The following is a 25,849-nucleotide window of genomic DNA, read 5'->3' on the forward strand; positions in this document are numbered from 1 at the left end:
GACATGCCATCCACCTCAGCCCTGCTCCTGCAACCCCTCATCCTTGTTGCTGACATGGAGCCAGTGCTGTGCAACCAATCTGTCCCTTAGCCCAGGGGTAGTCAACCTGTGGTCCTCCAGATGTCCATGGACTACAATTCCCATGAGCCACTGCCAGTATTTGCTGGCAGGGGCTCATGGAAATTGTAGTCCATGAACATCTGGAGGACCACAGGTTGACTACCCCTGCCTTAGCTTTCTGAACTCTTATCTTCCTCCTATGTTATTCCTGAGGCTCTGGTGAGAAGGAAGGTGAACTAGCCAGCAGACAACTCTCTGTTGCCAACTCAGGACTGGGGAGCTGTGAGGCCACTGTACTAGGACCTGTTTGGGGATCCACGTGTGGCTCCTCAGACTGCTTCCTCCTGCAGTGTCCCCATTACTGGCTGTGGGTTTGGATCAGTCTGCTGGCTTTTCCTTCCTCTGAGCAGTCCTCTTCGTCAGGAGTAGTCAACCTGTGGTCCTCCAGATGTTCACGGACTACAATTCCCACGAGCAATGCTGGCAGGGGCTCATGGGAATTGTAGTCCATGAACATCTGGAGGACCACAGGTTGACTACCCCTGCTCTTCGTCACTTGGCTCTGCTGGAGCGGGCTGGTCCCCGACAGAAGGATGAATTCTGTTTTCATGTCATTCGTGCTTTTGGGTTATTATCTGGAGAAATCAACGTGAGCTGTTGGAATGGTCTCAGGATTGCATTGTCCAGAAGGCTGCCAACTCCAGGTTGGGAAATACCTGGAGATCTGAGGGTTGGAGTTTGGAGAAAGCATGATTTTGGGGATATAGTGCAAGATTTAGTGCCATATTCACCCTCCAAAGCAGTCATTTTCCCCAGAGAAACTGATTTTTGTCATTCAGAATAAATTGCAATAGCAGGAAATTCCCAGGTGCAGTCTGGAGGCTGGAAGTAAGTCAGAAGGGTGCACAGTAAGGGGAATGGTTAGTTGAAGTCAGGGCCTTATCTTTTGACTTCCAGCCAGGCTGTTGCTCTAACAGTTTCTTCTACACTCCCCCCCACCTTGTCTCAAAGTCTGTAAATGTAAGCTAAATATGAGCAGACAGTGCAATGCGGTGGTAAAGACAGGGAGTGCAGTCTTGGGCTATATCAACAGAGGCATCACATCAAAATCACAAGGTGTTATAGTCCTGCTGTATGCCACATTGGTCAGACCACCCCTGGAGTCCTGTGTGCAGTTCTGGAGGCCTCACCTCCAAAAGGACATGGACAAAATGGAGAAAGTTCAGAGGAGAGCAACGAGGATGATCTGGGGCTTGGGGACCAAGCCCTATGAGGAAAGGGTAAGGGACTTGGGAATGTTCAACCTGGAGAAGAGGAGGTTGAGAAGGGGACATGATGGCTCTTGTGAAGTATTTGAAAAGTTGTCACTTGGAGGAGGGCAGGGAGCAGTTCCTGTTGGCAGCGGAGGACAGGGCCCACAGTAATGTCTGTATGTATAGAAGGGTACTGGATAGATATGGGGGGGGGGATTTCACAGAGTTGTTCAGTAGCTGAATCAGCTGCCTAAGGAGTCCTGAGCTCCCCCTCACTGGCAGTCTTTCAGTAGCAGCTGGACAGAAACGTATCCTGGATGCTTTTGGCTTATCCTGTATTGAGCAGGAGGCTGGACTAGATGGCCTGTATATGGCCCCTTCCTGTGCTATGATTCTATTCTGTGGTTCTATGCAATGCTGGGGAAATCCAGATCTCCTTGGGGAGGCAGATTTTCTCCCAGAGCTGCCAGTTGTAGCATAGAATGAGAGCAAAAGTCCCTGCTAGAAGCATGCGAGGAGCTCTGCTAGCATAGCCCTCATCTTCCTCTCTGCTTCCTGAAAAAGAAAGAAAACTGGAACACGGTGTCCCTCAATGCTCAGTCCACAGACAGACCTCCCTCTGTTCCAAAAGGTCTTCCTTGCTTTCTGACAATCCTGGTCACCATTTGAAAAGCTGGGGTGGCAGAACGATCTGTTTTCATGTAAATACGCAACTGTAAACGCCTCCTGTTGCTTTCCCTCTGTGCAGATGCGGCGGGGGGGGGGGGAATAAGACGGGCCCTCTCCCCACCAGCCCGGCTGTAAATAAATAAGGGAAGGCATCCGCTGACGTTATGCCACTCCTGGCCAGCAGCGATCAAAATGTCAGTGACCTGATGTGCTTGCCGGGCGCCAGGGAAATCGTGACAGCACAGATAAGCGGGATGTCATTTGGAATGGCAGAACGAATAGCACACCTTATGCAGGGACTGGGTTTTTTCTTCGTTTTTTTTTTTTTTTCCTTTTTGCATGGGCGTGAGCACTCTGCATCAGCAAGCGGAGGTGCCAAGCCCGACCCTGTGCAAACAGCCGCGTCAATTCTCTTCCGCACATCGATCTCCCCCCATGGAAAGAATGGCTAGTTGAGAGGGAATCACCTGTGAAAACAGCCTGCTAAGTATTAAGTGCGTGGAGGGAAATAAATCGTTGGCATCAACAGGAGAGGCATTGCGTCCTGAAGGATTGATAGACTAATGCACCCTAAATCTCGTTCCCCCACCTTTCTCAGATAACATACCTATATCGATGCATATATCCTTTTCCAAGGGGTGGGATGGGATGGGATGGGCAGCCTGACGTATCGGGGAATGCTTCCTTATTTATTTATTTATTTAGATTTATATACCGCCCTCCCCGAAGGCTCAGTTATTGCAACTATAATGCTTAGCTAAGCTCAGCCTTTGCAGTAGGGCTCTGTAAGTGGAGGCTCTGACTGTGACTCCATGGAGACCATCAGCCTAAATCTGTTTGCCCTCACACGGTCTTTGAATGGCATGTATATTCCCAAACAAAAGTGAGCAAATAGAACTGAATGTTGCTCTCTCCCCCTCCCCCTTGTGCCCTCCCTCCAAGCATAGAGGCTGGAGGCATTTATATGCCCCAAACAGCTGATCTTTGAATATCAGCTGTTTGTTGGGCTGTGGACCAATCCAATGACATGAATCCCTTTACCACTAATGTGATTTGGGTGATTTGGTTATACTCGAATAGATTCAGGCCCGAACAGAAATAGTGCTGAGTTTTTTTCTTGGTGAACTTCTCTGGTTGCTAACACGGAGGCAAGGAACAGTAAGACACCGTGGTTAGTCTATTGCCTTCAAAACCTGATGGGTCACCCAAAATCATCAGCAGCTTGAGAACACTTTCTACTGCCATTAATGGCATCTCTGCCATGTTCAGCATGTTGGGTGCTGGGTCAAAATCTCCACTTATCTAAATATGCTTTTTCGATGCAGAGGCAGTCAAGGATGAAAGGATGCAATTGTCAGTGCTGAAGAATAGATCATTTCTGCCTTATGTTATTAGAAGCAGAGGAAGTCTAGATTTTTCATGGCTTGATTTGATTTTCATCTTTTGGTTTGGTTCCATAATACTGGGGAAAGCACAGCATTAATAGTGCCTTAGACCAAGGGTCTCTTGTGGCGCAGAGTGGTAAGGCAGCCGTCTGACAGCTCTGCCCATGAGGCTGGGAGTTCAATCCCAGCAGCCGGCTCAAGGTTGACTCAGCCTTCCATCCTTCCGAGGTTGGTAAAATGAGTACCCAACTTGCTGGGGGGTAAAACGGTAATGACTGGGGAAGGCACTGGCAAAGCACCCCGTATTGAGTCTGCCATGAAAACGCTAGAGGGCATCACCCCAAGGGTCAGACATGACTCGGTGCTTGCACAGGGGATACCTTTACCTTTACCTTAGACCAAGGGTAGTCAACCTGTGGTCCTCCAGATGTTCATGAACTACAATTCCCATGAGCCCCTGCCAGCAAATGCTGGCAGGAGCTCATGGGAATTGTAGTTCATGAACATCTGGAGGACCACAGGTTGACTACCCCTGCCTTAGACCATTATAACAGCATTAGAAAAAAGTAAATAATAATTAAAATGCAGCTAAACAATGTTAGAAATGGATATTACATTTCAGGTATTTTAATGCTGTTGTATGACTTGACTATAGTTGTGTAGACTGGTGAACAATACAGAAATAGCAGTTTTGAAAAGACCGACAGACTGAGGTTACAAACCTGCACCATTAAAATCCATGGGGATTTTGCTCCTGATGCATGTAGGCATAGAATTCCACCTGGAATTATTTGTTAGTTCTTTTTATGGTGGAAAAACTATAAGGGTGTTTATGCTCGTATGTGCATGACAAAAATATTGGTTTAGAAGCCAAAATCTTGTCTTGCTCATTAAAGTGTGGTAGCAAAGGTTGAAGCTGGAATGTCACCCAGAGAAATCCAATAATCCCTCTAGCCTTTGATTTCAGAAGGTAGAGCTGTACTGATCCCTGAATGTTGTTTTTGGGGGGTGGGTGGGGATGGATATCTTTTCAGGCTGAAAATTGGTTAAAGAATGGGCAGGGGGAGAAGCAAGCCAGAAATGACATTCTCATGAGCTTGAGTTGATGCAATCCTGGCTGGGTCAAGTGGGATGAGGGTCACTGTATGTTTCCGACATTTCTCTGATGTTGCTATAAATTTAAAGTGACACCCTCTAATTTCAGACTGTGACAGCAGCTAGAATTCTCGGCTGAGCATGCCTCAGATGGGATGTGGTAGATAGGAATATATGTCACTAATAGTCCAAAGACCAGCACGTACTGATGGCCATTGGAGACTAAACAATTATTCCCTGTTGCTGGGGACCTCCAGCAAGGGCTTCCCCAGAAACCCTTAGGATTCAAAACAGACCATGAGAAGGAGCCGAGGTGTCTCCTGTGGACCCCCAGGGGTCTGTTGACCCCTGGTTGGGAATCTTTGCACTAGACAGAAAGCCCTCTAAGTGGTCCTCAATGTACACTATAGCAGGGGTAGTCAACCTGTGGTCCTCCAGATGTTCATGGACTAGAATTCCCATGAGCCCCTGCCAGCAAATGCTGGCAGGGGCTCATGGAAATTGTAGTCCATGAACATCTGGAGGACCACAGGTTGACTACCCCTGCACTATAGAATACATATGAATAGTTCAAAGTTGATGATGTACAAACAAGACCATAATCACAGTGAAGGAGACCAAAGGTTCAATGGTCACAAATACCACTGGTTCTCTAAGCTTAACAGATTTATGGTAACTCGGGCCTTTGTGGCTAGAGCCAGAAACCTCGGGTGAAATGATTCTCATCCAGCAGATATACAAAATACTGAAAGGTGGGAAACTCAAGAACAGGGGAGTTAAAAGGCCCCCAAATGCAAGGAGAACAGACATTTCTATGCTAAACTCCAAAGCTCAGTCTAAACTCAATGACCATGATATCTGTTACTGTGCCAGTTGAATACAATTAAATCTAGTGTTAAATTATAATCCAGCAATAAATTTGGGTGGGTGGGTGGAATTGTACCTTGTTTGGAGTGACAAAATACCTTGCATTGGTCTGGCCAGTCCAGTAATTCAGATCCACTGAAACACTTTAACGGTAAATACATTTGCTCCTTTTACAAGTTCAGGGGGACTTTAGCATTCAATGGCTCACTAGAATCAATAAGGGAAAGCACTTCCATTGATTTTAGGAATTGTGCTTTTCTCCCTCAGTATCGGCTGCAAATCCATGTGCTGAAGGGAATTGCAACCAGTTGTGACTTGATGGCAACTTCTCTCTCTCTTTTTGTTTGTTCTTCTTTCCCAGCAACTCATAATTGACTTAGGTGTCCCTTGAAGGTTTTCAAGACAAGGCAGAGGAGGGAGCAACATAACTTGGGCAGCCAAGAAAAGAACCCAACTCCACCGAGTAACAATACAAAGCCCATGCTTCTTCTCCAGTCGATGCTAGTTACAGCTTAGGTTGCCAGCTCCAGAAAATGTCTATGGCATGGTACTCACCTGAATACCTCCCCAACCCCACTTTCCCCAAATCTCCAGGAATTCCCATCTTGGAGATGGCCACCCTAAGCAATAGGTATGGATCCTACAAGCTTATAGCTTACAGGTACACAAGCCCTGCCCTGCCATTGGACTGAATATGCATAGAGAGAGGGTGAGTGGATCCAATTGTGCACCCCAGAGCTCCTGCACACACAAATGCCATCTTCCCCACTAACAGTGGAGTTATCCTCCTTGAGGTCTGAGACTTGCCCTTTTTGCTCCTGTTTTAGATTGCCCTGTTCAGGAGCCCTGAGGTCCACATGCATCAGCAAGTCCTGCTTGATGGTTGGTTTTGCAGTGGGCCAACTGATGCCACACTCCATTTTTCATGAGGAACGCCCTCGGAGATCGGGAAGGGACAAGCACTCCTCTCCCTGGCTCACTTCCTGCTGGTGAAGAATGCTCATCATTTCCATTCCTTCCTGGGGCTTCCAGCATGGTGCTGATTACCATATTTCAATAGGTCCCCCTGTGAGCTCAAGGTAGGCCCGGGCAGAGGGCTTACTGGATTACATGCTTGATTTCCCCTGAAAGCCTCTCTTCCCAGTAAATATTGCAGCAATTTGAAAGGATTACTTCCCTGTGTCCCTCTCAATTTTGCCCAGTGTTTTTGATCTGATAGCACCAGCTGGTAGTCACTTAAGGGTGACAACAATACTCTCATCATCTCCTTGTAAAGGTGGATGCACATTAGGCTCCCCAATCAGAGACGGGGTCCCCGGAGGAGCTGGAGAGGGAGGGGCAGCAATTGGTTTCCACCACAGATGGGGCATGGCGTTTCTGCGGCAAAATGGTTCCCTGACATCTTCTGTAATTTGCAGGCATTATTGGAGATTCTGAAACACCTGCCAGGTGCTCAATGATGTTCGGGTTAATGTGACCTGAGGACAACATCTTGTTTGCTCTTGGTTTTGAGATTCCTGCTATTTTAAAGTAGTTGTTTTTTTGCCGCGGCTCAAACATGCTTCTATGTCTCTTCATTGTGGATTTAGATAAAATCCTGAAATATCAGTTTTAGGTGGCATCTCAGTGAATTAGGCTTTTCTTTTTCACTTTTCCTGGGGGGTCTTCCATTTTGCCTTCCATGCAAAAAGGGAGTGGGGAATAGCTTTCCAGGTTAGCTAAAGCTGATTCCTTACATGAAGGAAGGGGAGGGAAATGCAAGAGAAGTGCCATTGTGAACAGGGGCCAGCATCTGGCAGCACAAGCCAGATGGTTGCCCTTGGTAACAGGGCCTGGTTGCTCTTGAGGCCTTTATTTACTTACTTATTTGGTGTACTTCCTTCCCTTACAGGCTTAAGATGGTGTATGTCAGTGGTAATAATCATATAAATACTTAACATGAACATTAAAACATTAAAAACCTTTGGAAATTGTATCTTCTATTTAAGTTTCATTCAGCTGTGCCATCAGTACAGTCCTTAATTGTTACTACCATAGAATCATAATTGATGTTTTCAGTGGAGGTTTTTTATTGGGGGGCGGGGTGATTTGATGTTATCCCTGGTGCCTGGTGGAAGAGCTCCATCTTGCAGGCCCTGTGGAAATTTGCCAGTTCTGAAAGGACCAGGATCTCCTCCAGGAGCTCATTCCACCAAGTCGGGACTGGGACCGGAAATGTCCTAGCTCTGGTTGAGGCCAGCAGATGTAATTCCCTGGACCCAGGGACCACTAGCCAGTTGGTATTAGACAAGCATAACACTCTATGTGGGGGATGTAGGCAGAGAGACGGTCCTTTAGGTATGCCAGGCCCAGACCATGGATGGCCTTAAAGGTAAGAGCCAATCCGTTACACAGATTTCACTTTTTAATGCCAAGTTATAGAAGGATAGTAGTAGCAGCTATGGTCAAGATTAAGCTGAACTATAAGTGCCTTCAAGGGTAGCAACTTGACGTCTGGGCGCTTTGTAAGTTAGGAGAGCCCACCCAGTAGGTACAGCAGCCAGGTCTCAGATGTTGGCCTTGAGCCTTTGGGGACTTGTTCTCAGGGCCTCAAGGTGGGTCACTGAAATCTCAAGCCTGTTGGCTAGTCCCTACTCAGTGGGTCCATATGACATTAACTGGACATGAAGGTGCAAAGCAATAAACTAGGACAAAGATCTGTCTTCATTTTTTGTTCAGTATCAAGTTATTTTCTGTGTTATTGGCAGACATGTACAAAGGGCAAGGGGGCAGATAGTCCAGATCCCCCTGGTTATGACTATACACCTATTTTTCACAGTCAGAGTAGTTCAGCAGTGGAATAGGCTGCCTAAGGAGGTGGTGAGCTCCCCCTCACTGGCAGTCTTCAAGCAAAGGTTGGATACACACTTTTCTTGGATGCTTTAGGATGCTTAGGGCTGATCCTGCATTGAGCAGGGGGTTGGACTAGATGGCCTGTATGGCCCCTTCCAACTCTATGATTCTATGATCAAGCTATCATGTGTGACAAGGTCTGGTAGACCTTACAAGTATTACCCTGAGTGCTGTGGCTTCATATGATGACATCAGGTCCTTTTCTATAAGGCAGGGGGTGGACCTAGACATTTCTTATCAGCTTGTTGAACTCACTGCCATCTATAGATGAAAACTGGATTCCATATTCATTGGCAACTGGCAGAAATCTATATCCCTGGAACTGTCTTCCTTTCATGCTAATGGCCTGGGATCTCTGCTCCAAATTACAAACTCAACCCAGCCAGCCAAGTTGCTTGCCATGCAGCACATTATTTTGAACTTTAACTGCCACTTCATTCCATTAAAGGGGATTTATAATCCTTGGGGGATTCATCACACAGCTTTCTCAGACATCCTTAGTGGACACCCGGCCTGATTTCTTTTGCACGTTGTCACCTCCGGCCCCAGCTTTCATTTCCGAATGAAGCAGATGGCATTTGGATCCTCCTTCATAACTGACTTATAGTCCATTCTTTTTGTGGCATTATTCCAGTCTAAACTTGTCCATTTCAATAAAGTTAGAGAGCAGAGACTCTGCACAGGACAGCAGTTTTAGTGAGCGAGTTCCTTTCTGCGGGCGGTTCTCGACGAGATTATTCCCAAAGCATCTGTCGAGACCATTCAAATCAGTGCAATGAAATAGAAGTGAGTTCCAAATGAATTGATAATCATTTCGTCCCAAATCCGATCAATTCTGATAATCTCTAGGATAGACCGTTCCCCCCCCCTGCTCTCTCTTTCTTTCTACTCCTGTCCCTCAAAACGTTGTCTTTATCCTTGGAGAATATTAAATTGCGTTATTTGCTTTCAGACGTGCTGGACTTGCTAAGCGTTTGTGGTCCCAGAGTCTAGGGGCGGAGAGAGGGTGGAAAAGGCAAGGGAACCCCCTCCAATTCATATGTCAACGAACACTCTTACGACTCATTTTTTGGAATAAAATTAGCTGCAACTTCATTGGCTATAGCTGTAAGAAGAATTGGAAAAGTGTGAGGCCTAATGAAGATGAGGGTAGTAAGAAAGATGAGGCCAAGCATACTTTAAATCAGGGGTAGTCAACCTGTGGTCCTCCAGATGTTCATGGACTACAATTCCCATGAGCCCCTGCCAGCATTTGTCAGCAAATGCTGGCAGGGGTTCATGGGAATTGTAGTCCATGAACATCTGGAGGACCACAGGTTGACTACCCCTGATTTAAATCATAAATCATAAAGGTATTTCCCAAGTCTGCTCAGTGTTTTTGTTTAACCAATTGGGAATACATTCCCTATGGGGGATATATCATTCAGGCACTCAGCATTGCATCCTTCCAACTCTGAAGACAAAGAAAGGAATAGCAGAGAGGTCAGTGGAGAGGGTGGAGGAAGACTGGGTACTTCAAAGCAAAAGGTTAGGGGATGGGAGGAATGGAGCAAGGGCAGGTACCCTGTGGTGATGAAGAAGTAATAAATCCAGTAACCCACAATGGGATCACCCCCAACCTGGGGTAACCTCCCCTGCCCCAAGTTATCTGGCAACCAGTCCCCCTTTATGTCTCACAGATAAAAAGGAGAGATAAACGGCTGAGATAAAATGATAATTGGAGGTAGCTTGGCTGGAACTAATAATATCCAGTCAGTGAGTTGTGGCTATTCCTGAGACAAAACATTGATAATATTGATAACCAACACTGTCCCTACCCCCATGGAACCCAGGTCTTTGAGGAATTCACCTCATGTGAACCTATCTAAGGCAAGAGCTTGCTGGATTTTCCTAGGACCCCTGGTTGCCCATGGGGACAGCTTCTTTGAAGACCCATAGAATTGAACCCTTGGTCCAATCTGTCTCATACTTGGAATGTTTTTTGAGGAGAGGTTCCGGCAGCCATGCTGCAAATTTGGTGCTGCAACCTTTTTAAAAACCACAAAACAGCCCCTTGGGGGCCTCAGATACCCCCAGATCAATTTTCTATTATAGCCTCAGAGGGCCCTGGTTTAGAATGGCCCCCAAAAGCTGAAATGGAGCCAGGAAAATTTGGCATTCCTGAATATTTACCAAATCCAAATACTATACCGGTATTAAGATTCAGGAATAGTGGGAAATACCAATATTTTTCAGGGTCAATATTACTGAACTTGATCATTACCATTTTTTAAAACACTATTAGATGTGGACAGCTCATATTAGAACAACATTCTTGGCAGAATTTCAAGAAGAATTGTTTCCTTGAGTCATCAACCTGTAATCAACAATTCAAACCTGACTAGCTCAGGGCTGGCAGATCAAATGAACCTTAGATTAGTTCACTAATACCCAGTGAAGACTTATTGACATCCATGTTACATATGTGGATTTTGATATGAATGGAAAGTGAGAATGATAGCAGATGTAGAAACCTGACAATTATGGTGGTCTTTTTTTTTTTTTAAAGCATGGGTGACTTTGTAAGTTAAGCAAAGGGCAGGCAAAATGAAGCTGAGAAAAAAAACTCATTGGAAACATAATTTTGTTCCGTGTCATGTTATCTGATTTAAATCTATTGTAATGGCCTCTTGGGGTCTCAAGTAATTTTAGAATAATGAAGTCTGTGGTTATTCACACACCCGAGTGCTGAATTTCCAAAGGGTTTCTAACCTCAGAACGAGGTTCCACAAGGAATTGGAAGACATGTCAGATCCATAGTTCTTTTGATATTACCTCTATTTTGCCTCCATCTTGGCTTCCAAACTTTAATGTTGGATAAGTAGGTTTGTTTTTTTGTCATCTATCTAGCCTGAACAAAGGTGACATAAAGAGTCTTCTTCTGGCAAAGAGGAGATTGTTCACCAGGCCATATCTAAGAACCTCCAATAATCTAATCAGTGCAAATCTTCCCACAGAAATACTCTACCTGTTGATATTGCTGTATCCTGTACTTTACCCCGTTGACTGGCAATTACCTGCCATCATTAACGTTCCCGATACCTCTCCCAGAAGTCATCTCCATATTAGGCTGCCCATCTCTGGGCTTCATTTCCAGGTACAACCCAATCTTATCCATTTTACACAATTTGGGGACACAGGTTGGTTGGGGATCTCTAGCAGCATGCTACCATCCCATTTCTAGCAAGTGGCTCTTCATGATCTCCTTCCAGATCAGGTAATTGCCTTCAGGAAGCCTAGCCAGTAGGTAGATTCAAGTGGGTAGCCATGTTGGTCTGAAGCTGCAGGAGATTTTCTTAATTCCTCTTCTCCAATACACTCTTGGAATGTTTCTGCGTGCTTACAGTATATGCACATATTCACACAAACAGCCAGAGTAATTATATACCTGAAATATATAATGTGCAATTTTAGAGAGTGACGGGTGAGGTGCAGAAAGTTTAATTTTATGCAGTTAGGCCTAATCTAGAGAGTTGTGGTTTTATTTTTTAAAAGTATTAAATTCTTTAATGTAAGCAATCAGGCTGACTCGTTTAGCAATAAACTTTGACACTTCAGTAATTACTTCATGCCAACCACCTGAATGCTTTCTATTTGTGGCTCTATCATTTTGTTCTTAAAAACCAACTCGGTTATCTGGTTTCTCCCCAAATCTTGTCTTTCCAACAGTTTACTATGATAGCTGCAAATATCAGAGATAAATGGTCTCTTTATCCAATTTGCAGGATAAAGCTCTGCAATCTGTATATCAGGATGTTTCCCTATTATTCCCTATGTGGGTTTCTTTCCAAGGATATTGAGTGGTTGTTTTTCAAGTGAATGGCACCAAAATGCCAAGGAATGTAGCCCTATCAAGGCTCTCCAAGCTTCAAGCAAATCAGGTCAATTGGGTCAATTCTACAAGGACTTGAATAAGGTGCCCCAAGACATCCTGCTTGTCTCCATTGTTTCCTACAGGGGAAAAAAATCCCTTTCTCCATGGCAAAGAAGCTAATAGCCAAATACACAACAGCAGCCACTGGCCAAAAGCCTCCTAATACAAACAAACCCAACATCAAAGCAGAGAATCCCAGCAGAATTATGGGCCAGTGTGACAAGCCCAGCACAACCCATGTCAACAGAACCTGCAGAAGTCTAGCGTTACCTTGAAGACTAACAACATTTATTCCAGCATGAGTTTTCCTGAATCACAACTGGCTCAGTAAAGCTCATGCTGGATGTGTTAGTCTTCAAGGTGCCTGTGGACTGATGTTTTATCATGCCAGAGAACAGTTTGGTTACCAGCATGGTCAGTAAAAGCTTTCATTTCATGAGGTCACATTCCAATGAAATGCTGCCTACAGTCAGTCGAAAAGAGAAGATTGCTGAGCACATTAGATCAGCCTTTCTCAACTTTGTTGCCATTGAGAAAACCCTGAAACATTATTCAGGCTTCAAGAAACCCCAGATTGTACAGAATATGGTTGGGAAGCATAACTATGTGCATGCACACCTGGGGCACCTCCCCTCCCCACCCGCTCCAGGTCCATCACTGTCCATTGGGTCAACATGACTATATATGGTCATATCACCGAAGAAATATGTATTTAAATCCCACCCATTCAGGAAACCCTTCCATGGCCATCAAGAAACCCCAGGGCTTCATGAAACCCTGGTTGAAAAAGTCTGCATTAGATTGATTCTGAACACTTTAAAAACAAGAATCAACCTTGGCAGGACATGTGATAGCAATGAGCACAATGCCAATAGCTGTCTACGCAGAAATTGCTAGGGTTATTTTTTTAAGCTTTAAATGATCCATTTTGTGAGTCCAACAACTGTCCTTTTATTGAGCAACTGAGACTAAACAGTAATTAATACCATCTGACCTCTTGCCACATTGTCATGCATTTTGCTATTCTGGTTAATGTGCATTGAGTTTATTACTATGATTTCATGTGACAGAGCAATAGGGATCTGACACACACATACACAATGTTCTTCAGTGGCCGGGGAAGTTGTCCATAATGGCCTTGAAATCTCTCCGTCTTGCCCGTGGAATGTGACACCATCAGCGTTCAAGGGAGGGGCAAATTTTCATTCATTTCGGAGTCAGTGGCAGAGAGCACAGTGATGTAAGTTCCCCAGAAAAGCTGCATCTTGGTGGTGGAAGATTCTACCAGTTGTAATTTAGGCAGCAGGCTTTTGATCTGCTTCCCTTATGAACTGTTGGTGTATCTGAGAACCAAACCAAAATTCTGAGTTTCCAGTACTTTCTGAACCGGACGAAACAAAACCCTGCTGTATCACCCCTGGACATCCCACCACTTAGAGAAGTGGGAAGAGCTTAGCACAATATGCTTGCACTGTTTTTGCTGATGATGAGAGGTGCCATTAGTTTAATGACCATGCTTATCTTTTTTTCACAGCTAAGGAGGCTCCCTGATGGAGCAGAGTAGACTTTCTTTAATGGCTTCAATTATGAAAATATGTCACATCCCCATTCAGCAGGCTACTTGTAATTTTGACAAAGGCATCAATAACTTGACCAACTGCCGCTGCTTAATATAAACCATTAATGAGGCACCTTGATACAGGCCAACCAGAGTTCAGGACTGTGTTGTGTGACCGTTCCTTGACGGACTGATCAAAATATTTTTTTAACAAATCCAGGAGAAACGTGTCACTGCTCCAGTGAAAGTCTTCACAAAGTAAATGCTCTGCCACACGGCTGAATGTAGTAGGCTTGACACTGGATATGAAAGTCAACCAGCTGTCATCTTTCATTTGCCCATGGGCCGCCCACCACCAGCAGCTTGAATAGAGTTTGCGCTTGTGTCATGTCATGGAATTGTAATGAATATTTTCACATCAACTGTCCCTTGGGTTGAAATATCTGTGCAACCTGGCAAAAGTGCCAGGATTTGCCTCTGCAGTGCTAAACACTTTGGGGCTGGGGTACTTTAAGGCAGGGGTAGTCAACCTGTGGTCCTCCAGATATCCGTGGACTAGAATTCCCATGGGACCCTGCCAGTGTTTGCTGGCAGGGGCTCATGGGAATTGCAGTCCATGGACATCTGGAGGACCACAGGTTGACTACCCCTGCTTTAAGGAACATCCAGCCTCACAATCCGTATGCTCTGTGCCCCCCATTTTCAGAGGAGACGCTTGTGACAAACAGGGCATTTTTAGGAGTGGCACCTCACCTTTGATTTGAATGTTCCCCCTAGAGGTTAACTGGTGTCCCTTATCATGGTTTTTGGAGGCCTCTTATAGGAAACATGATGCTTGAAAAATCTGTGGTAGGGGACACTTCCCTTTGTCTGTCCCAGAGCTGGAGATGACTTGCATGGATAGACTTCTCTAGAGATCAGGGATAAGTGTATATGTGGGAAGATCCTTTGTGCTCTTGGAACTGTCCTTACTGGTGAATGGAGATCCTTTCTCCTCATGGAACTGTCCTTAGTGATGAATGGAGATCCTTTCTCCTCATGGAACAGTCCTTACTGGTGAATGGAGATCCTTTCTCCTCATGAAACTGTCCTTACTGGTGAATGGAGATCCTTTCTCCTCATGGAACTGTCCTTACTGGTGAATGGAGATCCTTTCTCCTCATGAAACTGTCCTTACTGGTGAATGGAGATCCTTTCTCCTCATGAAACTGTCCTTACCGCTGAACGGAGATTCTTTCTGCTCATGGAATTGTCCTTGGTGCTGAATGGAGATCCTTTCTGCTCAAGGCGCTGTCCTTTGTTCTGAATGGGGAATCCCTTTCACCCTAAAGTTCCATGAACACCTACAGAGTGCTCTATAGAATCCATTGCTTTTATGTTTAAACATGTACCCCTGCAGTCATGGAGGAAGTTAGTTTCTTTGTTGATAATGGCAGAATAATTAGTAGACAAGAGACTGGGGCTGGATCCTGCCAGTATTCTGCAGAACACTAAAGCAGTCAGGATGCAAAAGTCAGCTGGAAACAGACTTTCAGAACCTGCCATGCCACAGCCAGTATTTCTGGAGCTCCACACAGTTGCTTTGCCTGCTGCTTTCCTGCGTAGCATCCCTGTCTGACAGCATACAGTTAAAAACAGATGAATGTTTCTGTATGGCGGAGAGCAAAATATATGCACAGGATGAGCTGGTGAAAGAAATCAAAGAGAAAGCCAGTGTCCTTAATTTGTAGTAAAAGCTTATGCAAAGTTCATGGTTATCTCCATTTTAGAGTCAGTTGCAAATAATTTTGATTTAAGCCAGCAGACGCCGGAGCAAAACCACTGCTTGCAAAATGTAAAAATGAGCAGAGCACAGCTTCTTTTTTCTTATTACATTGTGTCTTCCATGCATCATTAATTCTTGGTGTATTATCTGAAATGTTATTGTTCATAATCAGAAATAGACTATAGTGCTAAATCATCGCCTAAGTAGAACCGGGGAATGCAAGCTTGGGAGCCAGAATTCTTGCCTGCTGGAGAATATGCGTGGAACTAGCAAAATCACTGTCATAAAGACCACTGCAGACCATCCATGTCTTCTTGATCATAGAGATGCCTTGTATCCCCCTACAGTATTCCTATCAGTGAGGTTCCTGGCCATACAGCAGAAGGGGCAGAGGGCAGCTTTGCTCCTTGGCCCAACAGTGTCCCCAAGTGGAAAGCTTTATGAGAGCCATCCACATGTGAGAGAGGATGGATTGCAGTCAAGGATTATGAAAGAAGTGAAATTGCACCTGTGCAATAGGCGCTAGCATTAATAGTTGCTAGAATTAATTTTGTGCAACCCACAAGCACCACGAGGGCCTGCAAAATCCCATCAAAACACACTGCATCGTAGGTATTGTAATCTACAGGAGCAACAGACTGGTTGGGCCTCTGTATGATAACTCTCACTAGAATGTTGATCATTCTAGCCATTTAGAATCATGGCAGCTGTAATCTGTATAGCTCTGCCCTGGGTTCTAGTTCCCGTTTATACTACTGTACTGCAGACTGTTTGGTGAGCTGGATGGAATTTGAAGAGTTAGCTTTGTGCACAATATACAAAAGAGATGAGTGCTAACCAAGTTTGCTATTTTTTTAAGCAGATCAACTGCCTGTAGGAGATATTACTGGACACGCAGTTCAAAGCCAATATGGGAATGGATTATATTTGGTGTTCACTAAGGTGATACTGATTTTTGCAACTTAACAGTATCTCCACTGATTTTATCTTTGTTGTTGTGCTTCCTGTCTGACTAGCCATTTCATCTTCTACAGGTTATATCTGTGCTAAAGCTGCGCTCCTTTTGAATACAGGCCCATTGCATCCTAGGCACTGTAGTCTATGGTAGCTTTATCAACTTCACAGGTGCTGTGTCAATAGTTCTAACTGGAGTTTGGCCTGTGCAGTTATTCATTGGTACTCTTGCCATAGACCAGGGATATACCTGTCAACCAGAATTGCTGGTTTCTGTTATGTTTGCCATCAAATCCAGGTCAGCGTTTCTGAGACACAGAGCTGGTTGACATATTGTATTTGGAATAGAAAAACATCCTTAAAAGCATATTCATCACCAGTGTTCCAACTAAGGACCCCCCCCCCTGCCAAGGTCTATTAGATCTGCTTCCACTCTCACCAGAAGAGAACTTGGCCACTGGCTGAACAAGGTGGGATAAAATTGGGTAAAGAGGATATGTAATTTGGGAGGATTTTATTTGGGGTTTTATTGTATTTTAATGTTTTACTGTGTGCACCGCCGCGAGTCCATTCAGGGAGCAGTGGTATATAAATTGAAAACTAAAAATAAATAAATATGTTTCATGAATAAACACATCCCATTTCTTTCTCATGTGGGCCACCTCTCTGCCATCATTCATCCTTGTCCCTTCCTAGGAACATGTAAGGTGCTATTGTGGAGGCAGTTCTCGCGTTGTAGGATGCATTTAATGGAAGGAGATGCATTCAAAGGAAGGAGATGCATTTAATGGTTCCTGTTACAGACCGTTTATGCACTGGGAACTTCACTGCCCCAGCTCCTGTGCAGGAGCACAAATCGGAGGCAGATGAGGTGCACTGGGCCAAATGCTCCCCCGTGTGAGTGCAGGAAGAGGTGGGGCAACCTGCCACAACTAAAACTCCAGCCTGCAGCTGGGCATGAAACCTCCAGTGCGGAAACGGTCACAATGGAGACGTGAAAGAGTAATCATACAGTGGCCTTTCTGTAAACTCTATAAACTCTAGATTAGCCCTGTTTGTATCAACCTCAGGCTTCCAAAGCTCTTTCTGCCTGTTGGGTTCCTACAGGCCTGCAGTGTTTCCACCCCTTATTTTGTAATATACTCTCTAGCATAATGCAGAGCATATATTGGACTAGAGTCTCATTAAAAGGTTTAAAGGGGGGAAATAAATGAATCTTGCATTTTGTCATTTCTAATACAATGGTGAACTTTTAACCACATCGTTATTTGGAAGCAGAGGCTGAGGAAACATTTGTTATCTGTCACTTCCCAGATGGTGTTTCCTGGCCATGTGACTCACCAGAACACCTGAGGGCAGTGAAACAGAGAAGCAGAAAAAAGTCAGGCAGGCCAGATATTAAGCAAATGAACCATTGGCACCGTTCAGAAATGAAAGTTTGTACCCTCACAGATTTAGCTGCCCAGCTCTTTTCACGTTTTCGGTTTTCTGTTCTGAAATAGTAGTAGTAATAGAAGAAGAAGGAAGAAGGAGGAGAAGGAAGAAGATAAAGAGGAAGAGGAAGAAGAAGGAAGAAAGAATTTCTTATATGCCGCTTTTCTCTACCCGAAGGAGGCTCAAAGCAGCTTACAGTCACCTTCCCTTCCCTCTCCCCACAACAGACACCCTGTAAGGGAGGTAAGGCTGAGAGAGCCCTGATATTCCTGCTCGGTCAGAACAGCTTTATCAGTGCTGCAGTGAGCCCAAGGTCACCCAGCTGCCTGCATGTGGGGGAGTGCAGAATCGAACCCGGCGTGCCAGATTAGAAGTCTGCACTCCTAACCACTACACCAAACTGGCTCCCAGTAGAGCAAGCTAGTGTAGAATGGTGGTCAGAGGGTTGGCTTTAGAGCTAGGAGCCCACTTGGGTTCACATTTCAACTTGATGTTTCAACTCAATGGGTGGTCTTAGACAAACTACACTCCCTCCACCAAACCAACCTCATAGCATCATTGAGAGAATAAAGGGGGGGGGCAATCACCATTTTTGCCACCTGAAATCATTGGACACAGAGACACTTCCAAAGTGTGTATATAGCTTTTAATACCTTCAAAGAATTTCAGCCCTGAAATTCTCATCTGGCTCAGATGTTCTTTTTAACCAAGAGCAACATGGGTTAAAACATGGCAAGGGGGAGGTTCCCCATTGTCTTGACAAAAGGATGATGCTCCTTGCATCTTTCCTTCCTTCTCCATCTCCACCCAAGGCACCTCAGACACACAATCTGTGGTGCTCAGTGCATTCTGGGAAATGTAGTTCCCATGATGCCTAACATCTGATGCCAGGCATCCTTGAAACTACATTTCCCAGAATATACTAGGCTTTCTATACATTGCATATGCAAGGTACTAGAGGAGAAAAGGGGAGGGAAGAATTACTGCTCCACTTCACTGGCCAGCTAAATTGAGATGGAGTTGTGTGACAAACACAGCCATGTGGAATGTCCTGTGTTCAGAGTGCTCTAAATTTGTCCCCTGGCCCACCCACTCCAATTGATTCAATGATGATTTGTGACAGGGTTGCCAAACTCCTGGGGGTGACTGGAGATCTCCCAGATTATTTTCTCTGAGAAGAATGGCTGCTCTGCATGGTGGGTTTTATGACAACTGAGATGAATGTTTCCTTTTGCTCAGGCAAGGTACTGTACACCCAAAAATGAAACTAACTTCTTATTTAACATGCATTTTACATTATTAGTGATGTCATGCACACTGTAAACATGTGACTTCTGGGTGCATGACAGGGAAGTGTGGCCAGCTGGTATCATATCTGGGGTTACTTGAAGCCGTATTTCAGGGGTTATTCCACAATCAAAAGGTTGGCCAAATAACATGGAGCAGACTTGAATTCCTAGTACACATTATAGATTGTAGGTGTGTAGCCAAATGGGTCTGAAGCAGCAGAACCAAGTTTGACTCCAGCGGCACCTTTAATACCAACACAATTTTATTGAAGGAACAAGTTTTTGTGTGCATACAAAGGTACAGACTTTCAGCACACATCATGTATTTGTCAGGGTGAACCATGCATGCATGTTTACATGTGTAAGGCCCTTCCAAAAACTGAACTGAATTGAAAGAGAGTTAGCAGCCCCGTTGACAATCGAAACAACAGCAAAGTCATTATCTGTGGTTGAAGTCAGGAGTACAACCCAAAGGTGTGGCCGATGTCTGCCTGTCTTTAAGTGTGGTGGAAGTTGTTGGAAGAGGTTCTTAGGACATTCAGAGATCCTTGTTTCCAAGGCAGCAAATTAACTTTGGCGCAATTAACTCACACTTATGCATTGAAATAGTGTGAGCCTGACTCTTTTCCCTTAGCCAGCAAAAATGTGGAAGTGCTGACCCCTTCCTGATCCCCTCCTGCCCCCTGGAAAGCTTCACAACATTTCTTTGCAGGAAAAAAGAAATTCTAATGGAGATAAAGGTAAAGGTAAAGGTATCCCCTGTGCAAGCACCGAGTCATGTCTGACCCTTGGGGTGACGCCCTCTAGCGTTTTCATGGCAGACTCAATACGGGGTGGTTTGCCAGTGCCTTCCCCAGTCATGACCGTTTACCCCCCAGCAAGCTGGGTACTCATTTTACCGACCTCGGAAGGATGGAAGGCTGAGTCAACCTTGAGCCGGCTGCTGGGATTGAACTCCCAGCCTTATGGGCAAAGCTTTCAGACGGCTGCCTTACCACTCTGCGCCACAAGAGGCTCTCTAATCTCTAATGGAGATAGAAGATGGCAAATTCAAGCTCCCCTCCCCTTTAAATCCTTGTCTCTGTAAGTCATATGGCATAATCTGCCCTGCGAAAACTTCAGTTCGTTTTAGAAATCAGAGACCTTTATGACTAATTTCCTGTGCTAAACTATAATTACTTTAATTCTCCATTGCTGGAGAGAATTTGAAAACAGGACTCTTTTGGAACAAAATTAACTTGTATAATGAGTGAAGAGATAAATCATATTAGCGTAATTAAAGTATATTAACATTTTTGTTGCATGTGAATAAAAAAGTCAGACACAATGAAAGTAGGTCTCTCATGAAGCGACAATTTATGGAGATTTATGAAGATTTTAGGAACTTGCAAAATTTCATTACTTAACATCTCTATTAAGATCTTTACAAGCATGCATAATGAAAAGGCCTAATAAAAAAGACTTAATAAATGGACTTGTATTTAAAGTCACATTGATTTCAAAGCAGGGGAAAGATCATGAGGTTAATTTAGAAGGAGAAGATAAGCAGCAATTAATGACAAATATTTGGGAAACTTCTGCAAGGATTGCAAAAACTAGTTCATGTCTCAGCAATACCACTCCCAGAAAGACATGTAGAATTATTGCAGCACTTATTAGAAAGTTTCATGTCTTCTTTGTTCCTCTATGCTTTCTCCCAATTCACCTGTACATAAATTATAGCTCCACTTCATGTCATTTTAATTCGAGATTGCATCAGGTGTTATTGGACTGTTCAGTTTTTATAAATGCAGCCCTTTCACCACTTTGTTCAACCAATTTTCTTTCAATAGAAGAATTCATTTAAAAAGCAGCAAGGAAAACCAAAACATTTGTGATTCAGATTTCAACATTAGAATCCACTTCCACTCATGTTTGCTAGGATCATTGAATGAAACTTTCAGAAATCCAAATGGAGACCAGGTCTACAAGTTTTGGGGCCAGGGAGATCAGTGTCTGAGTCTGTGGTCAGCGAAGAAAAAAACTGGGCATTGTTAATTTGAGACATTAAATTCATCAGCGTGATGACTATTTAGGGTTGTTGGTCTAGTCTTTGTACACAGTTATCATTCCCTCTATGCAAACAAACTCGTCTTCTTGATTTTATTATTTATTAAATGTATCGACTGCCTCTTTCTGCAAACAGACTCAGGGCAGTTTACAACATATTAAAATGCTACGTTATCCTGTTTCCTCTCCGTGTTTTCAGTGATGGGATGTTCTGGAGAGAGAAGGAGGGAGGCCCATATGATTTTGATTACTTGCTCTGGCCACAACCATAAGACTGGTGGAATAGTACAGTTTTTGCAGGCCCTGAGGAACTCAAATAGTTCCATCAGGGCCAGGATCTTAGCTAGCAACTGGAGCCAAGACCAAGAAGGGCCCTTGATGTGGTCAAGGCCAGATGCACTTCTTTTAGCCTAGGGACCACCAACATGTTGGCATACTTGGAAAGGTGGTCCCTCTGCTACACAAGGCCCAAACTACATAAGGCTTCATTCATTCATTCATTCATTCATATTCACTCACTCACTCACGGCAAATCAGCTCATGGCAGCTTACATATAATAGGAAATACAACATTTTGAAATAATTAAACCCCACCCCAACCCTTAATAACAAAGACAATTTCCTCCCTTGGCAGGCCTCAAGGACCCTGTTAAATAAGGGAGGATGGAGATCATTTAAAGGTGAAATAAAAGGAGGGAGAGGGGAAGGAGGGACCTAGAGATCTTCAAACCCAACCAAACACCTGGTGGAAGAGCTCTCTCTTGCAGGCCCTGGAGAACCATGGTAACTCTGACAGGGTTCTCAAGTCATCTTGGACTTCAGTCCACCAGGTAGGGGCCAGGACCAAAAAGGCTCTGGCCCTGGTTGAAGCCAGGCATACTTCACAGGAGCCAGGGATCACCAGCTTGTTGATACGCGCAGAGCAAAGTGCTCTGTGTGAGTGGGGGGTGGGGTATAGGGGGATAAATGGTCCCTCAAGCATTTGGGGCCCAGACCACAGAGGGCTTTAAAGGTCAATAGCAGACCTTGAAGGTTAGAACCAAGACCTTATACTTGATCTGGAATTCTATAGGCAACCAATGCAGCTGCTGGAGGACAGGTCAAATATGGACCATCCATGGTGTCCTAGTAAGGATTTGTGCTGCTACATTTTGTAACTGTTGCAGTTTCTGGGTCTGGGTCGAAGGTAGACCCGTGTAGAGTGAATTGCTGTAAGGATGCTAGTAGCTTCCCATGACAAAGGTAGAAAAACACCTAATGTACTTCCTTTGTGATCTGTGCCTCCTTTGAAAGGGAGGCATCGAAGATCACCCCCAAGTTCCTGATGGAGCACGACACTGTTAATTCTACTCTCTCCAGGCAGGGGAGACACGCTTCCTCTTCCAGCCCTTTCCTCCCCAGCCACAGGACCTCTATCTTTACAGGGTTTAGCTTCAGCTGGCTCTGCTGTTATGGCGGGCCTGTAACTCCAAATTGGCAACAAATATGTGGAAATATCCCAGTTATTCAGTAACCCTGTTTCCTCCTAAATGGGGCGTTTGGCATCTCCATTAACCTCAAGGCATGAGCGCAGTGCTAAAAAAAGAAACGTGAAGTATTTCCTTTATGTTTGATACACTAGAAGACGGATCTTTTTTTTTTTTTAAAGGATGTTTCTTATCAGAGTTGCTGCATGCGGTGGAGCCTGTCTAGTGACGGGAACAGGCGGTTTCTTTCATTTAAATATGCTTTGCATTTCACACACACACACAGATTTTTTTTTCAAAGCTTCTTTAAAGTGCATATGGGGAGGGGGGAAGGGAAAGTGCAGAGCAAAATGACCGCGGGCTTCCTCGGCAGGGGAGGAAAGCCTCCGACAGATGGGAGCGGCTCAGGGGAATTGGTCACAGCGTACTTGGATCCGGGTTACCCTTTCAGATCTGAAGTGTTGCTAATTAAAGATGCAGAACGCGCCGTTATTGGTATTTTGAAGGTCTATCAACTTCTCGAGGCTTCCTAGTTAATGACTTGGATTAAATTAATTTCAGGAAAGAGGAGTGTGCCCTTGAACAACTTCGGACTCTGAGAACGAACCTGCTCGCCAGCAAAGGTATGTTCGTAACAATAGAGCCTGGCGCTGCTTTCCAGATGCAAGCCTCTGCCTGGAAAGCATGTTGTATGGGGGAGATTCTCCACATCTAGCACCGGCTGGTGAACATCTGGTGCTTTGGTGCCAAGCCTAGAGATAAAACATGGGCATCCCTTTTGTTGCCGGTGAGCATAGGGGTTGGGGGAGGATGGCTGCAGCCATGTCAGTCCTCTTTAGAAATGAGACAGGGGAAATGACTGGGAAAGCACTGGGCCATTAACTCCAGACTGGAACTCTTCAACAGGGTGCTTTTCTTGATAATTGACTATAGTCAGATCCCCTCCTCTCACAAATGAGCAGTTTATAGCCATAGAGGCAGAAACACCTCTCCATACATCACTCCAAAATTCATAAGTGCAGGACACTGCCGGGCCCCAAATGAGACAAATGGATGCTGGTTGGAAAATATTCCTAGGCAGGTAGACTGGCTAATGCCCCCTCAATGCTCCAGAGAGATAGAATAATCCTAGAGTTGGGTGGAGCCATACAGGCCACGTAGTCCAACCCTCTGTTCAATGCAGGATCAACCTGAAACGTCTATGATAAGTATCTGTCCAGCCGCTGCTTAAAGGGGAGCTCACCACCTCCTTAGGCAGGCAACAGCACTGCTGAACTGCTCTGATTGTGATGCATAATGGTTGGCTATTGAATCTCTCAGACTCTATAGCCTTTGGAACAATGTCATCCTGTTCAACCTTACTTCCTCTGCACTCACTTACCCTAATTAAGCTACAGTCAAGCAAGGCTTGATTCTATTCAGCTAACTCACTAGCCTTTCTGCCCTGTAAGGTCATCAAGCTTCTCCCCCATTATTGTCTACCCCATTAAAGAAGAAGAAGAGTTGATTCTTATATGCCACTTTTCTCTACCAGAAGGAGTCTCAAAGCGGCTTACAATCGCCTTCCCTTTCCTCTCCCCACAACAGACACCCTGTGAGGGAGGTGAGGCTGAGAGATCCCTGAGGTTACTGCTTGGTCAGAACAGCTTTCTCAGTGCTGTGGTGAGCCCAAGGTCACCCAGCTGGCTGCATGTGGGGGAGCAGGGAAGCAAACTCAGCTTGCCAAATTAGAAGTCCAAACTCCTAACCACTTCACTAAGCTGGCTCATTAAGCATTTGTTTTTCTGACAAACATCAGATCTGCCCAAGGGTATGTTTTTATTTATTTATGCAATTTCTTTACCATCCTTCTCAGCATAACAAGCTCAGGGTGTATGCTTTACCCTATATCTGGAGCGTTCTGCTTCCCAGTAGTGTCTCTGTGTTGTATGTGTGTGCTGTGTTGTGTGTGTGTTGGATCCTCCACATACAGCACCATTTTCTTGGGCTTTCAGCTCTTCTGGAGTGCTGGCTATTTTGCTCTTCCGCCTGCTGCTTCTGCAGACCCCTTCAATATTGGTCATTATTGCCCTTCCGTAAAAGTGCTTCTCTCCCCTCCTCTTCTACCTATGAACTTTTCATTAGCTCTTGTATGTATGTGTATTGTATGCATTTTGTTTTAGTCTTTCTCTTTTGAATAAAAATCTTTCAGGTTAAACATCGACTTGCTTTAGATGGGAGTTCTCTTCAGGGAAAAATCTTCATATACATAGGTGGAGAATCCCAGGTTATCCCCCCTCACTCTGCCTTCTTAGAGCTAATTCTCCTGACTAATTAAGGAGACTACCTATTTCAGTAACAATAAATTGTCATTGGAAGAACTGGACCCCAGATTTGCTAACCTCCAGGTGGGATTTGGCAATCATCCAGACTTACAACTAATCTCCAGAATACAAACATCAGTAGATATTTTGGAGGAAAAGGATGTTTTCAAGGGAGGACTATTTGGCCTTATACCCCACTGTGTTCCTTTCTCTCTCCAAACCCTGGCCTCCCTAGACTCCATTCCCCCAAATCTCTAGGAATTTCCCAAGCCAGCACTGGCAAATTACACAGCACCATTGTTAAGGTCAAATGAGCCTTTAACAATGGATCTCCTAAATTTTAAATTCATGCTATACAGGATCTGTTTGGAATATTTTATTTATTTATTTATCATACTTATATACCGCCCTCCCCGGAGGCTCAGGCTGTGGTCTAGTTTGGAGGGGAGGGTAGCTCTTAGTTCTGGCTTCACTTTTTGTAACCTGAAAATGGCCCTCACATTGTTTTGCCCAATGGAGCAAAGGGCACCCATGCACTTGAGTCTTTGGAGAGAGGAAGGAACACAGTGGGGTATAAAACCAAATCCTTAGCGAAGTTAGGAATTTACTAGAAGCACATTAATAAATCTAACTTCCCCCTCCCAATGTTCTTTTCCAGGCTCTTAGACAATGCTTTTGTATTTGAACTACTAGCCTAGATATATGTAGATTCTCATATATTTAAGGGATGCCCCATTTTTTAATTAGTGTAGCACAGTTTCTTCTCCTCAGGTCCATCTGGAACTAGCCTCTGGACTCTTCCTTTTGTCAGGTCATAACTTTCTGTCTTGAGTCCAGATGGCTCTCCTGTCTTTAACCTTTTGTGGGTTTTTTTTTTTGGCAACAAGAACTACTGTT

General features: G+C 44.6%; 1 long non-coding RNA gene across 1 annotated transcript in view; it reads left to right on the forward strand.

Moving 5' to 3' along the window:
• Positions 1–1,292: 1,292 nt before the first annotated feature.
• Positions 1,293–25,849, forward strand: part of LOC143820768 (uncharacterized) — a 63,851-nt gene continuing 39,294 nt past the window's right edge. Inside the window, exons 1-2 of the long non-coding RNA XR_013225498.1 lie at positions 1,293–1,340; positions 23,211–23,272. This is a non-coding gene — a long non-coding RNA (uncharacterized LOC143820768). The remainder of the gene's footprint in view (positions 1,341–23,210; positions 23,273–25,849) is intronic.

Source organism: Paroedura picta, chromosome 11, assembly GCF_049243985.1.
Source record: "Paroedura picta isolate Pp20150507F chromosome 11, Ppicta_v3.0, whole genome shotgun sequence".
Taxonomy (NCBI): Eukaryota; Metazoa; Chordata; class Lepidosauria; order Squamata; family Gekkonidae; genus Paroedura; species Paroedura picta.